Source organism: Cervus canadensis, chromosome 11 (genome assembly GCF_019320065.1).
Source record: "Cervus canadensis isolate Bull #8, Minnesota chromosome 11, ASM1932006v1, whole genome shotgun sequence".
Lineage (NCBI taxonomy): Eukaryota > Metazoa > Chordata > Mammalia > Artiodactyla > Cervidae > Cervus > Cervus canadensis.
In genome coordinates, this window is record NC_057396.1 from 43,541,093 (window position 1) to 43,555,662 (window position 14,570).

Sequence of the window (14,570 nt, forward strand, 5' to 3'; positions counted from 1 at the left end):
CAGGGTTGATAACCACATTGCGGCAATCCTCTGAGTCAGAAGAGAAACATTTAAGGCTGAGAGTGAAACAGCTGTTCTGTGGCAGCCTAAATGGAATGAGAATCAGACAGTCCTTGCTGCAGCCATACCCACTCGTCAGGGATGCAAGTTCCCTAGAAGGCACAGCGGCTGGGAGCTGGAGTTTAGGGATTGTGGAGCAATCCCAGGGTGGTAGCTGCTGTTGACTGCAGAGAGACAGATCGAGGGGATGTGAGGGAGGAGATTGTGGTGCGAAATGCCTGTGGAGGAAAGCCAGGTAGCCACAGAAGCAAGGCAATACTGCTGAGTCACGCATAGGGGTGGAGTCATCACCATAGACTCTCCCTGCACGCCAGCATTGGCAGCTGAATAGAGAGGCTGGCCCATCAAACACCTGACACATTGAACTACAGGGTACAACCCCACCCATGGTGCCCCTTTAACTACCTGAAGCACTGATCTACAGATTAGGACCCCAGCCAGGGAGCCCCCTTTATGTGCCTGATCTATTGAACGACAGAGAAGGACACCAGGGCAAGGGAGCCCTCTAAATGCCTGAACAGGTAGAGCTATGGAGAAAGACTGGCCAAAGAGGCCTTCTGATCATCAGCTACAAGAGGCTCGAAAAAAGACTCTGATAGGGCCACAACTCCTGTGGCAGAGGCAGGCCATGTCCCCTGCACACTTGGCACCACCAGGGTCCCTGCAAGCCAAGCAGCTAGCCACCTTCACGCTCAGCCCTCACTGGGGCAGAGCTGCCACAGGCAAAAAAGTCTTGCATCTATGCATGCAGGGTCACTTCCGTCATGTCTGGCTCTTTTTGACTCTGTGAACTGTGGCCTGCCAGGCTTCTCTGTCCGGGGGGTTCTCCAGGCAAGAGTGCTGGAGTGTATTGGCCAATACTGGCCACCATACCCTTCTAGAGCACTGTATTTCCTGCTGCCCTAGACATCGACTCCCCTGAGTACCTGCTGCTGCCAGTACCCCTGCCACCCACCCAACTGCACCACCTCCACACCTGGCCTTCACTTGGGCAAACTCAGGTCCTCCAGGGCAGCCTCAGGAGCAAAGCCAGTGGACAACCCTCATGCAGAGGTGGAAATAAAACCACAGTTGAAAGCCAGGGGCAGTGTGACTAAGGAAGATGACTCAAAACCTTCCAACCAGCTGTACAAGCTAATTAAACCCACACAATCAATGAGGCAGACTCTGTGTCTATGGAATATATAAAGGGACACTGAGAGCTCCCACAAAAGAAAACGCACTAGTTCTGATAGCTGTGGACATTGGAGGCAAGAACACACAGAAGTAGGGCCGGATTAGAATCTGAGCATCCTCCCACAGCAGGTCCAGAGACCAGCAGTGTTGGAGGGCATCCTGAGGAGGTGAGGTGGACTGTGACTCCCAGCGAGGGAAAGTACTCTGATTGCAGTAACTCAAGAAAAATTTTTATTATTCTTATGTTTTGACTTGTTCTGTAGATTCTTTTGGATTTTTTCTCTTTTTTCCCCCTCCCCCCACCTCCTTTTAGTTGTTGATTTTATTGGCACTATGAAAACTAATTAAGCTTTTGAGCTTTTTTTTCCCTAAGTCACATTTTTTATTGTCATTATAAACTTCTGCCTCTGCAATGGGCTTTTGAAGTTCTGTGGAGTTTTCCTTTTTTCTTCCTTTTTTTCCTCTTTTTTATAAATTTTAAATTTTAATTTTTTAAACCTACTATTATTTTTTTACATTTATTTATTTGTTTGCTTTTCCTACTGTTCTTTTCCCCTTGCAGATAATCTTTAATGCATATAAATCTTCTTTATCTACCCCTGTTTAACTTTCCATATATAATCTTTCTTTCTTTTCTTTGTTTCCTTTCCTCTTAACATATTTGTTAGTTTTGTTTTCATTCCTTTATTCCCCACTTGGCACCTTGCTTTAGTTTTGTTTTTCAGTTTGTGCTTTAATTAGTTTTGTTCTTAACTGGTAGATATAATTTTTGGTTTCCTTTGTTTGCTGGGTCAATCTATTGTACTTTATTTTTGTTGGACTGTTTTGATTTTGCTTATGGGTGTATATGTATACGTGTATAATCCACTATTCTAATTCCACTATTGCTTGCCTGATTTTGTAACTGCCATTTGTTTGGGGTTCATCTTTGGTTTCTCCTTTTTAGTTATTTGTTTTAATCTCACTTAACACCATAACAAAACACTTGTAGAATATTCATTCCTGACCAGAGGTCTCACCCTGAGCCTTTGGACTGGGAGCATTGACTCCAAGACCCTAGGTTACCAAAGAACTAACCCTGGGGAGTATCAAATAATGAGAACTCACATGAAGGAAACCACTTGAATACAAGACCTGGCATCATCCAACTACCAGTAGCACCCTGTACAGGACGCCTCATCTAAACCAAAAGCAAAGCAAAAATACAAACCCAATCATCAGCAGCCAGGATTACCACCTCACTCAGCCTTGCCCATCAGAGGAAAAACAAACGAAAACAAAAACTCAGCACAAATCTCACCCAATAGTAAGCTTACACAAACCACTGGACTATTCTTAGGAGGGCAGAAACCAAAAGGAAGAAAGAATACAACCTCGAAGCTTGGGAAAAGGAGACCTCAAACACAATAAGTTAAAAAAAATAATGAATAGGCAGAGAAATACTACACAAATAAAGGAAAAAACTAGAAACACAGAAGTCCAAATAAATAAAGAGGAAATAAGCAAACTACCTGAAAAAGAATTCAGAATCATGATAGTAAAGTTGATCAAAAATCTTGAAAGCAAAAGGGAGAAAATGCAAGAATCAATTAACAAAGACCTAGAAGAATTAAAGAATGAACCTACAGAGACAAACAACAATTACTGAAATTAAAAATACTCTAGAAGGAATCAATAGCAGAGTACCTGAAGCAGAAGAACAAATCAGTGAGCTAGAAGATAAAATGATGGAAATAACTTCTAAAGAACAGAATAAAGTAAAAAGAATGAAAAGAACTGAGGACAGTCTCAGAGACCTCTGGGACACTATGAAATTCACCAACATTCAAATTATAGGGGTCCCAGGAGAAGAAGAGAAAAAGAAAGGGTATGATAAAATTTTTGAAGAGATTATGGTTGAAAATTTCCCCAACATGGAAAAAGAAATAGTCAATGAAGTCCAAGAGGCGCAAAGAGTCTTCAGGACATTCCATCCAAATGCAGATGAATACACCTTCTTCTCAAGGGCACATGGAACATTCTCCAGGATGGACCACTTCTTGGGTCACAAATCAAGCATCAGTAAATTTAATAAAATTGAAATTGTATCAGGCATCTTCTCTGACCACAATGCTATGAGACTAGATTTCAATTACAAGAAAAAAACTGTAAGAAACACAAACACATGGAGATTAACAATGCATTTCTTTTTTTAAATTAAGTTATTTTAATTAGAGGCTAATTACTTTACAATATTGTAGTGGTTTTGCCATCATTGACATGAATCAGTCATGGGTGGACATGTGTTCCCCATCCTGAAACCCCCTCCTACCACCCTACCCATCCGATCCCTCTGGGTCAACCCAGTGCACCAGCCCTGAGCACCCTGTCTTATGCATCAAACCTGGACTGGTGATCTGTTTCACATATGATAGTATACATGTTTCATTGTTATTCTCTCAAATCATTCCACCATCACCTTCTCCCACAGAGTCCAAAAGACTGTTCTATGCATCTGTGTCTCTTTTGCTGTCTCGCATATAGGGTTATTGTTACCATCTTTCTAAATTCCGTATATATGCATTAGTATACTGTATTGGTATTTTCTTTCTGGCTTACTTCACTATGTATAACAGGCTCCAGTTTCATCCACCTCATTAGAACTGATTCAAATGTATTCTTTTTTTTGTTTGTTTGTTTTGTTTTTTTTTTAATTTTTATTTATTTATTTATTTTTTTGTCATACATTGATATGAATCAGCCATAGATTTACACGTATTCCCCATCCCGATCCCCCCTCCCACCTCCCTCTCCACCCGATTCCTCTGGGTCTTCCCAGTGCACCAGGCCCGAGCACTTGTCTCATGCATCCCACCTGGGCTGGTGATCTGTTTCACCACAGATAGTATACATGCTGTTCTTTTGAAATATCCCACCCTCACATTCTCCCACAGAGTTCAAAAGTCTGTTCTGTATTTCTGTGTCTCTTTTTCCGTTTTGCATATAGGGTTATCGTTACCATCTTTCTAAATTCCATATATATGTGTTAGTATGCTGTAATGTTCTTTATCTTTTTGGCTTACTTCACTCTGTATAATGGGCTCCAGTTTCATCCATCTCATTAGAACTGATTCAAATGAATTCTTTTTGACGGCTGAGTAATATTCCATGGTGTATATATACCACAGCTTCCTTATCCATTCATCTGCTGATGGGCATCTAGGTTGCTTCCATGTCCTGGCTATTATAAACAGTGCTGCAATGAACATTTGGGTACATGTGTCTCTTTCAATTCTGGTTTCCTCTGTGTGTATGCCCAGCAGTGAGATTGCTGGGTCATATGGCAGTTCTATTTCCAATTTTTTAAGGATCTCCACATTGTTCTCCATAGTGGCTGTAATAACCAACAGGTTACTGAAGAAATCAAAAGGGAAATAAACAAAAAATTTCTAAAAACAAATGACAATGAAAACACGACAACTCAAAACCTATGGAATGCAGCAAAAGCAGTTCTAAGAACAAAGTTTATAGCAATACAATCCTACTTCAAGAACAAGAAAAACATTGAATAGATAACCTAACTTTACACCAAAAACAACTGAAAAAAAACAAAAAAGCCCCAAAATTAGTAGAAGGAAAGAAATCATAAAGATCTGAGCACATATAAATGAAAGGGAGTGAAAGGAACAATAGTAAAGATTAATAAAATTAAAAGTTGGTTCTTTCAGAAGATAAAATTGACAAACCTTAGCCAAACTCATCAAGAAAAAAAGAGAGAAGAATCAGATCAGCAAAACTAGAATTGAAAAGGAGAAGTTACAACAGACAAGGCAGAAATACAAAGGATTATAAGAGACCATTATGAACAACTATATGGTAATAAAATGAATAACCTGGAAGAAATGGACAGATTCTCAGAAAAGTTCAATCTTCCAGGACTGAACCAGGAAGAAATAGAAATTATGAGCAACATAATTACAATCACTGAAATTGAAGCTGTGATAAAAAATCTCCCAAGAAACAAAAGCCCAGGACCAGATGGCTTCACAGGAGAATTCTGTCAAACATTTAGTGAAGAGTTAATGCCTATCTGTCTAAAACCCTTTCAAAAAATTGCAGAGGAAGAAACACTTCCAAACTCATTCTATGAGGCCACCATCACCCTGATACCAAAAGCAGACAAAGACAACACAGAAAAAGAAAACTACAGGGCAGTATCACTGATTAACATAAATGCAAAAATCCTCAAAAGAATTTTAGCAAACAGAATTCAGCAACACATCAAAAAGCTCATACACCATGATCAAGTTGGGTTTATTCCATGGATGCAAGGATTCTTCAATATACACAAATCAATCAATGAGATACACCATATTAACAAATTGAAAGATAAAAAACATGATAGCCTCAATAGATGCAGAAAAAGCCTTTGACAAAATCAGCACCCATTTATGATTAAAACTTCAAAAAATGGGCATAGAAGGAACCTGCCTTAGCATAATAAAGGCCATATATGATGAGCCTCCAGTTCAGTTCAGTGACTCAGTCACGTCTGACTCTTTGTGATCCCAAGCATAGAAAAGCAAAACTTTCCCTTGCATAGAAAAGGAAACTTTAAGCAAGGTGAAAAGGAAACTCTCAGGATGGGAGAAAATAATAGCAAATGAAACAACTGGCAAAAGATTAATTTCCAAAATATACAAGCAGCTCATACACCTCAATACCAGAAAAACAAACAACCCGATCAAAGAGTGGGGAAGAGACCTAAACAGACATTTCTCCAAAGAAGGCATACAGATGGCTAACAAACACATGAAAAGATGCTCAACATCACTCATGAGAAATGAAAATCAAAACTACAATGAGATATCACCTCACACTTGCCAGAATGGTCATCATCCAAAAGTCTACAAACAATAAATGCTGGAGAGGGTGTGGAGAAAAGGGAACACTCTTGCACTGTTTGTGGGAATGTAAATTGATACAGCCACTATAGAAGACGGTGTGGAGATTCCTTAAAAAAACTAGGAATAAAACCACCATATGACCCAGCAATCCCACTCCTAGGCATATACCCTGAGGAAACCAAAACTGAAAAAGACACATGTATCCCATTGTTCACTGCAGCACTATTTACAATAGCTAGAACATGGAAGCAACCTAGACATCCATCAACAGATGAATGGATAGAGTGTATATTCCATATACACAATGGAATATTACTCAGCCATAAAAAGAACATATTTGAGGCAGTTCTGATGAGGTGGATGAACCTAGAACCTATTATGCAGAGTGAAGTAAGTCAGAAAGAGAAAGATAACTATCATAAATCACTGCAGATGGTGACTGCAGCCATGAAATTAAAAGACACTTACTCCTTGGAAGGAAAGCTATGACCAACCTAGACAGCATATTAAAAAGCAGAGTCATTACTTTGTCAAAAAAGGTCCATCTAGTCAAGGCTATAGTTTTTCCAGTGGTCATGTATGGATGTGAGAGTTTGACTATAAAGAAAGCTGAGCGCCGAAAAATTGATGCTTTTGAACTATGGTGTTGCAGAAGACTCTTGAGAGTCCTTTGGACTGCAAGGAGATCCAACCAGTCCATCCTAAAGGAGATCAGTCCTGGGTGTTCATTGGTAGGACTGATTTTGAAGCTGAAACTCCAATACTTTGGCCAGCTGATGTGAAGAGCTGATTCATTTGAAAAGACCCTGATGCTGGAAAAGATTGAGGGCAGGAGGAAAAGGGGATGACAGAGGATAAGATGGTTGGATGACATCACCGACTCAATGGACATGGGTTTGGGTGGACTCTGGGTGTTGGTGATGGACAGGGAGGCCTGGCATGCTGCGGTTCATAGGGTTGCAAAGAGTCAGACCCGACTGAGCGACTGAACTGAACTGAATGCATATATACCGAACCTATAAAAATGTTCCTGAAGAATTTACAGGCCAGCAGTGGAGAAACAGACATAGAGAACAGACTTATGGACGTGGAGAGAGGGGAGAAGAGGGTGAGATATATGGAAAGAGTAACATGGAAACTTACATTACCATATGTAAAATAGATAGCCAATGGGAATTTGCTGTATGGCTCAGGAAACTCAAACAGGGCCCCTGTATCAACCTAGAGGGGTGGGATGGAGAGGGAGATGGGAAGGAGGTTCAAAGGGAGGGGATACATGTATACCTATGGCTGATTCATGTTGAGGTTTAACAGAAAACAACACATTTTTGTAAAGCAATTATCCTTCATTTAAAAAATAAATAAATTAAAAAAAATTTACTGCCTTATGTGATGGGGAGAACTGTGAGCATGATCCACTCTCTCAGCATTCAGTATTGAACTGATGACTCATCTATCAACAGATTGCATAGTATTCAGTAGGAGACCAACTGCATCTCTGAGTGTCGAACATTCAGGAACCTTGAAAGATGAACACTTGTTTATCAGTCTAATCACTTAGACCAAGGAGGCCTCTCCTTGTCATGCCTAATTCATCAGAAACATAGGCCATTTAAATCCATAAATCTGAGAGTCTGTTCATTAACATTGTTGAAGATGACACTGGTGAATACTAAATAATACACTCATGATAACTGCCAAGGAACTATTTACAAGGAACAGCTTTATGCAGGTTATCTATATCATTAGGCAAGTGGTTCATTTGATTCTTCAGGGGAAGTAGGTACTAGGCACATGAAACTTGTCATTGTGTTGATTTTTTAGTGTTCCCTTGCTGCCAGAACTGTGGAAGATACAAGCCATGAAATTATAAGCAAAGGTTTAAGATAGCCTAATGATAATGAATTATCTTTCCACATGCTTGAATTGGTATTCACTGGAGTCTACAGTTGGAAGTCAGGGTCTCTGATTTGTCATTACAATCATCAGATAACTCCAGGGTACCAGGGGGACCTTCAGCATATAATTCTTCCATCTATGGAATAACTGATTAACAATTCTAACCTCATAAGGTTGGTGTACAAGTTTTTAATCTTCATTGTCCTCATCTTCCAGATGATTCACATTCTCTCTTAACATCCTTTATAGTCTAATAATTAAGTGATCAATGCATGAGCACCAAACCTTCCAACAATCATGAGGAGAGCTTCTATATCTCAGTATTTTTGCCATAAAACAGGGTTAGGATGTATCCTGTTAAAAACCTGGCCACTCACCTGTTTCTGCTCCTCAGTAGTCAGGATGTGAGAATCAAACACTTCCCTGGCATGACCCAAGGGCTTGCAGAGAAGCCTCATGATTGCTGATTATAACATGCTGACAAGTACCCTGATCCACCACCTCAGGATGTTACATGTATCACTAAGTTTGAGCACTTATCAGTGACCATTTTTCCCAATGATGTGTCAACTATATTTCTGGGAGGTCTGCATGGAGAGAATTCTTCAAGTTAACTTTTACTTTTAACTCATACTTTAATTGTAGATCTCAAACTTCCTTTATAACCCACAATATCTATTATCTATGATGCAAAGTCTTCTGGAAATTATTATAATTTTAGTCTATATGACTTTCCAGTTGATGAATTTAGATTAGCATTTTGTAGAGAAGCAGTTATTTATTCTTCCATCTAACAAATACTTATTTAATACCTGTTATGTTGTAAGAATCATTCCACTAAACACAACAATAATGCATTTATAGTGATTTCCCCCCCTACTATTCAACAACTTCTGTGCTTGGTGCTAAAGTCCCTGCTAAAACAATTATTTTCCCATTTATTTGACATGAAGTTAATTTCTTAACATTGACTTTATTTATATTTTATACCTTTTTTTTCTTTCTAACATTTGTTATAAAGTTTAGAAAGAATGTAGATTGTAAACTGAGCACTACTCTATTGTATACAATGAAATGGCTTTCAAAAGAAATGAGAAAACATGTGCAAACTGACATCAGTGATAGTAAATATAATTTATAAGTTCATGTTACCTTTTTAATTAGTTATCTTTTTTTAACCTCTAAATTGAAGCATGATTGACATTAAAAAATGCTGTGCATACTTAATTTCTATGACAATGAGTTTGGAGATAAATATATACCCATGAAACTATCACAACAATAATACAATAAGCATATCCATCACTTCTAAAATTTTCTTTTAGCCTCTGTCTTTGTTCCTTCCTCCCTTCCTTACTTTATTCCTTTCTTCTGTCCTTTCTTCCTTTGCTTTCTTCTTTTCTTAGTTTCATTCAACAAATGTGCTGAAGCTTTGCTAAAACTATGCCAAAGACATAAGTCCTTTCAACTTATGGTGCTAGAATAATTAGATAGTCACACACATGAACCAGCAAAATAAAGAAATAAAAATTCAAACTTTCATCCTTACCTTACATTATTTAAAAAATTATGCAAAGTATCACAAAAATAAATGTGAAATATACTATAAAATGTCTAAAAGAAATCATAGGGAAAAGTTAGAGACCTTGAGTTTGGCAAAGTTTTTGAAATTATACTATAAAAACAAAATAATGAACCATTAAATCTGCTTCATTCAAATAAAAATAAATTGTTCTTCAAATATTATTGTTTCCAAAAGAAATGCAAGGCTTAGATTGAGACAAAGCATTTGAAAAACCTATCGTGGATAAAAGGTTTGTATTGAGAATATAAAAAGAACTTTGCAAGTTAATAATAAGGAGGCATATAGCCCAATTTAAAAGAAGCAAAGTATTTAAACAGATATTTCAAAAGCAAAGATGTACAGATGACAAGCAGAAGTAAAGATGCTCAACATCTTTAGTCATTCAGTTCAGTTCAGTCACTCAGTCGGGTCCGACTCTTTGCGACCCCATAAATTGCAGCATGCCAGGCCTCCCTGTCCATCACCAACTCCCGGAGTTCACCCAAACCCATGTCCATCAAGTCTGTGATGCCATCCAACCATCTCATCCTCTGATGTCCCTTTCTCCTCCTGCCCCCAATCCCTCCCAGCATCAGGGTCTTTTCCAATGAGTCAACTCTTCGCATGAGGTGGCCAAAATATTGGTTTCAGCTTCAGCATCAGTCCTTCCAATGAACACCCAGGACTGATGTCCTTTAGGATGGACTGGTTGGATCTCCTTGCAGTCCAAGGGACTCTCAAGAGTCTTCTCCAACACCACAGTTCAAAAGCATCAATTTTTCGGTGCTCATCTTTCTTCACAGTCCAACTCTCACATTCATACATGACCACTGGAAAAACCATAGCCTTGACTAGATGGACCTTTGTTGTGGGAATGTAACAGAGAACTATTCTGGAATAATTTTACCTTTTTTTTTTTTTTTAAGTTTCACATATATCTGCTATTCCACTGTTAAGTATTTAAGAGAAATGAAAATACATCCCTGACCAAAAACTTTCATATGAATGTTCATAAAACCTTTTTTGTAATATACTGGAATATATTATAAATAAACTGGAATGTCCAATGACAAACCAAATGTCCAACAACAGATAAATGGATAAACAAATTTTCATGCATCCATGAAATAGAATACCACTCAGCAGGAAAAATATTTACAAAATATACCCAAACAATAGCTTCATGAAACTCAAAGTGACTGTGAATGAAAACAACCAGACTAAAAAGATTGCATTCAGTGATATTTCACTTATATAACATTTAAGAATTTTATACAGCTAATCTATAGTGACAGAAAGGATGTCAGTGGTGTCAGGTTTGGACAATGCATGGATCACTAAGGTGTACAGGGAATTTTGAAAGTGATGATATGTTAACTTGACTCTAGTGATAACTTCATGTGTGTATATATATGTAGCGATGCTTTGTTTTTATTAGTCTTTGTACTAAAAATTTATAAGACACAAGGTATTTAAAGATGTTTATGGTATGTATGAATAAACAAATAGGCAGCATTGAACTTTATTCCTTAATAAATAATATGTTTTCTAGTTTAATGAAAATCTACAGTTCAAGAGGCAGTGGTTTCACTATACATTATCAGTATTTTTGATTAACCGGCATGGTGCCTTTTCTCAGTTTTATCTACTAGTGGAGAAACTTTTGCTTAGGGACAAAACTTTTATCTATTACTTCCAAATAGCATCAAATTCAGTTACTAGGACTAATGGAAAGGCTAGCGATAGTGTTATTAGATTTAACTAAATTGATTTGTGGGTCTTTTTAAAAGGAAAGTTTCTCAGCTTTATATACAAGGTCCTACAGAAGTGTAAGAATGATCTGTTAACACTCATGGATTGAAAAATGAATAGATGCTGTCAAATCACATATACACAGCCTGGTGCAAATGTCTTAATCTATGAAGATGTTTTCCTCTCATTTTGTTGGAATTTTCTTTTATCTCTTTCTTCAGTGCTCTTTTGCTAAAAAAAGGTTTGATCATTCCTTCCTGTATTTGCTTAGTCTTTATTCCATAGATAATAAAATTCAGAGTAGGTGGCATAAACAGGTATATGTTAGCCACAAAAGTGTGAATGCTGTGAGAGATTGTATGACTCCCAAATCAGTGGGTACAAAAGGTGAAGAAGGCTGGAACATAGGTAATTACGATGGCACAGATGTGGGCAGTACAGGTACTGAAGTTCTGCTGAGCCTCTGCTGAGGACAGGCTGACCACTGCCTCGAGGATCATGGTGTAGGAGACTGGATGCACAGATGTCAAAGCCCCCAATCAGGAGGGCAACCATTAGACCATAGATGACACTGACCTTGATATTTCCACAAGGCAACTTGGCCAAAGACACGTGGTCACAGTAGGTATGGAAAATCATATTGCCTTTGCAATAGGGCAGTCTTTAGGTGAGTACTGTAAAAGGAATGACAAGTACCATGCCTCAAAGGAAGGTGAGAAACCCACCTTGGCAATGACAGAATTGGTGAAGATAGTAGCAAAGCATAAAGGGTAGCAGATGGCCACATAGCGGTCCAGGGCCATGAGCATGAGCACCCCAGATTTCATCCCTGCGAATTTATGAGGAAAGAACATCTGCACCAGGCAAGCACTGAAGCTAAGCTCTTTGAGATCAAACCAGAAAATGAAGAGCATTTTGGGTACAGTACTTTGTACACTGAACAATGTCAGTGAAGGAGAGTAAGGCTAAGAAATACTACATGGGCCAGCGTAGGGACTCCTCAAGATAAATGAGATAGAGGAATCCACAGTTCCTCAGTACAGTCACAAGGTACATGGAGCAAAATGGGAGGGAGATCAGATATGTGTACCTTCTAGCCCAGGTACCCCATTCAATATGAATGATTCTGGGGTCAGTCTAGAACAGTTGTAACCATGCATGGTGGCCAATAGCGGATATGTTACTTTCTTCAATTTTGATGCATCTCTGAAAAGAAAGAGTTTAAGAAATATATATCAATGTATTAGTTATTATTTTAACATTTTTGCATAAATCTTCTCAATGATATCAATTACTCATAGACAGAAATTATTATATCATAGGTAAAAAAAGTTGATATTAGTGAGTTAGCATTGGCTGTAAGTCTTGGCTTTTTACCACAAAGAATGCATAAAATAATTTTTCTCCTCTTAGTCCCTTTAAGATCTCAAATTCTATGTTACTACCTAATCATTAGTATAATTTTGACCAATATAATGTGTCAACTAGTGAGCATTAAGATGGTTAACAAATTCTTTACCAGGAAATTGTGAAGTGAGTTGTAAGAATTTTCCTACTTTCCAACTGTGGATGTGGGTAAGGAGATCTGCTTACCAGCACGAGTATCAGCTGTTCTTCAGGTTCTGAGATAGAAGATTTCAAAACATTGTCAATTATATTCTTGGCTATTTCCCTCTTCATAATCTAGACAGGTTGATCAGCAGTAGATAATGAAAATGGACTCATTAATAAGGGAACGCACTAATGTCTTTATGTGGCTAAAAAGTGATACTAAACCTTCAGCACAAATACACTGGCACCACATCAGAATCCACATTACTCTTTCAGTTGCTGTTCGTCTCTTTATCTTTGAAACTAAGTCCCCCAAGAACTAAGTTCCCCTGCTGATTTTATAATTAACCTCTCTATCCAAATCTTTATTCCCTTTTTTGTCCCCCACCACTCATTCCCCTCAAGATTGAGGTGTATAAAAGCATAGGAATCGAAACCAAGCAGGACCCTATGGGATGTCCCAGGCACAAGCTCTTTTGTGTCCACCTCTTGTTTGTGGAATAAAACTTTAGACTCCTAGATCTCCCCAAGTTCCAAAGAACAGGCTCAAGCAGTTAATCATTCAAAAAGGGGTAAAAATGAGAACGAAGAAGGTGCAGTCAAACAAGGAAGGAGGTAATAATAACTTAGGAGATACGTCAAACTATAGGATTGCATCATAAGAACATAATTTTCCTAGAGGAAAGCAGATACCAATGCCTAACACAAATTCTTCAGTTTTTTTTTTTTTTTTTTTTTTTTTAACAAAAGCCAGTCCCCTGCCCTGTCCTCTTCCCCCACCCCCAATCAGGTGGAAACTGCTGACCTCAAACATGTAGACCCTGGGCTGGAGTCAAAAGATTGATGATAAGTCCTGAAACACCACCACCATCCTACTACCTCACCTAATCAGAAAATAGTCTATGGACTGATCACACGTCGCATGAGCCGCTTTCCGAGGAATCAGGTGGAGAGGGAGATGGGAGGGGGGATCGGGATGGGGAATAAGTGTAAATCTATGGCTGATTCATATCAATGTATGACAAAACCCACTGAAATGTTGTGAAGTAATTAGCCTCCAACTAATAAAAAAATTAAAAAAAAAAAAAATGCTTGCTTAAAAGACATCAGGGAATTTTGACAATGAGCTGCTCATTTTTCCTTGCTTGGCACCCCTGCAATAAACACTGTACTTTTCTTCATCACACCTCAGTAGATTGACTTTGCTGCATGTCAGGCAAGCAGATCCAAATTCAGTTTGGTAGCATCTCACTCTCCAGCTTCATGTCAGGCTTCTAATATTGTTAAAGAACCCTATTTGAGTCCTTTAGATCTGGCTCCAAAACGTATTACTGAGTGAGGCAAACCATGTTGCTCACTAAATACCTTTGACTTAATTGAAAATCTCAACATCCACTCCCATTTTCAGTCTCAAGTACTTCTCTGTTTATATCTATATATTTTTTTTTCTCCCACAGTGGTGTAACAAGGTATATATTAAAGAAAGAGACTCCAATTGGTAAATCTGCTTTAGTAGATCTGGCATAACTATATATGTACCAGAAGCATAAAGAAAGGACAACGGCCTAGGAATCTAATGACAACGCTGTATATGCTATCCACAAATTACTCACCAATGTTCTTCCTATTCTATAACCTTGGTTAGTCATACTCATTTTAGCCTCTCAGGGTACCCTGATTCC

At 38.4% G+C, this 14,570-nt stretch overlaps 1 pseudogene; it reads right to left on the reverse strand.

Annotated features, from left to right (window-relative positions):
• Positions 1-11,708: 11,708 nt before the first annotated feature.
• On the reverse strand, positions 11,709-12,497 carry LOC122449260 (annotated as a pseudogene).
• Between the last annotated feature and the right edge of the window lie 2,073 nt (positions 12,498-14,570).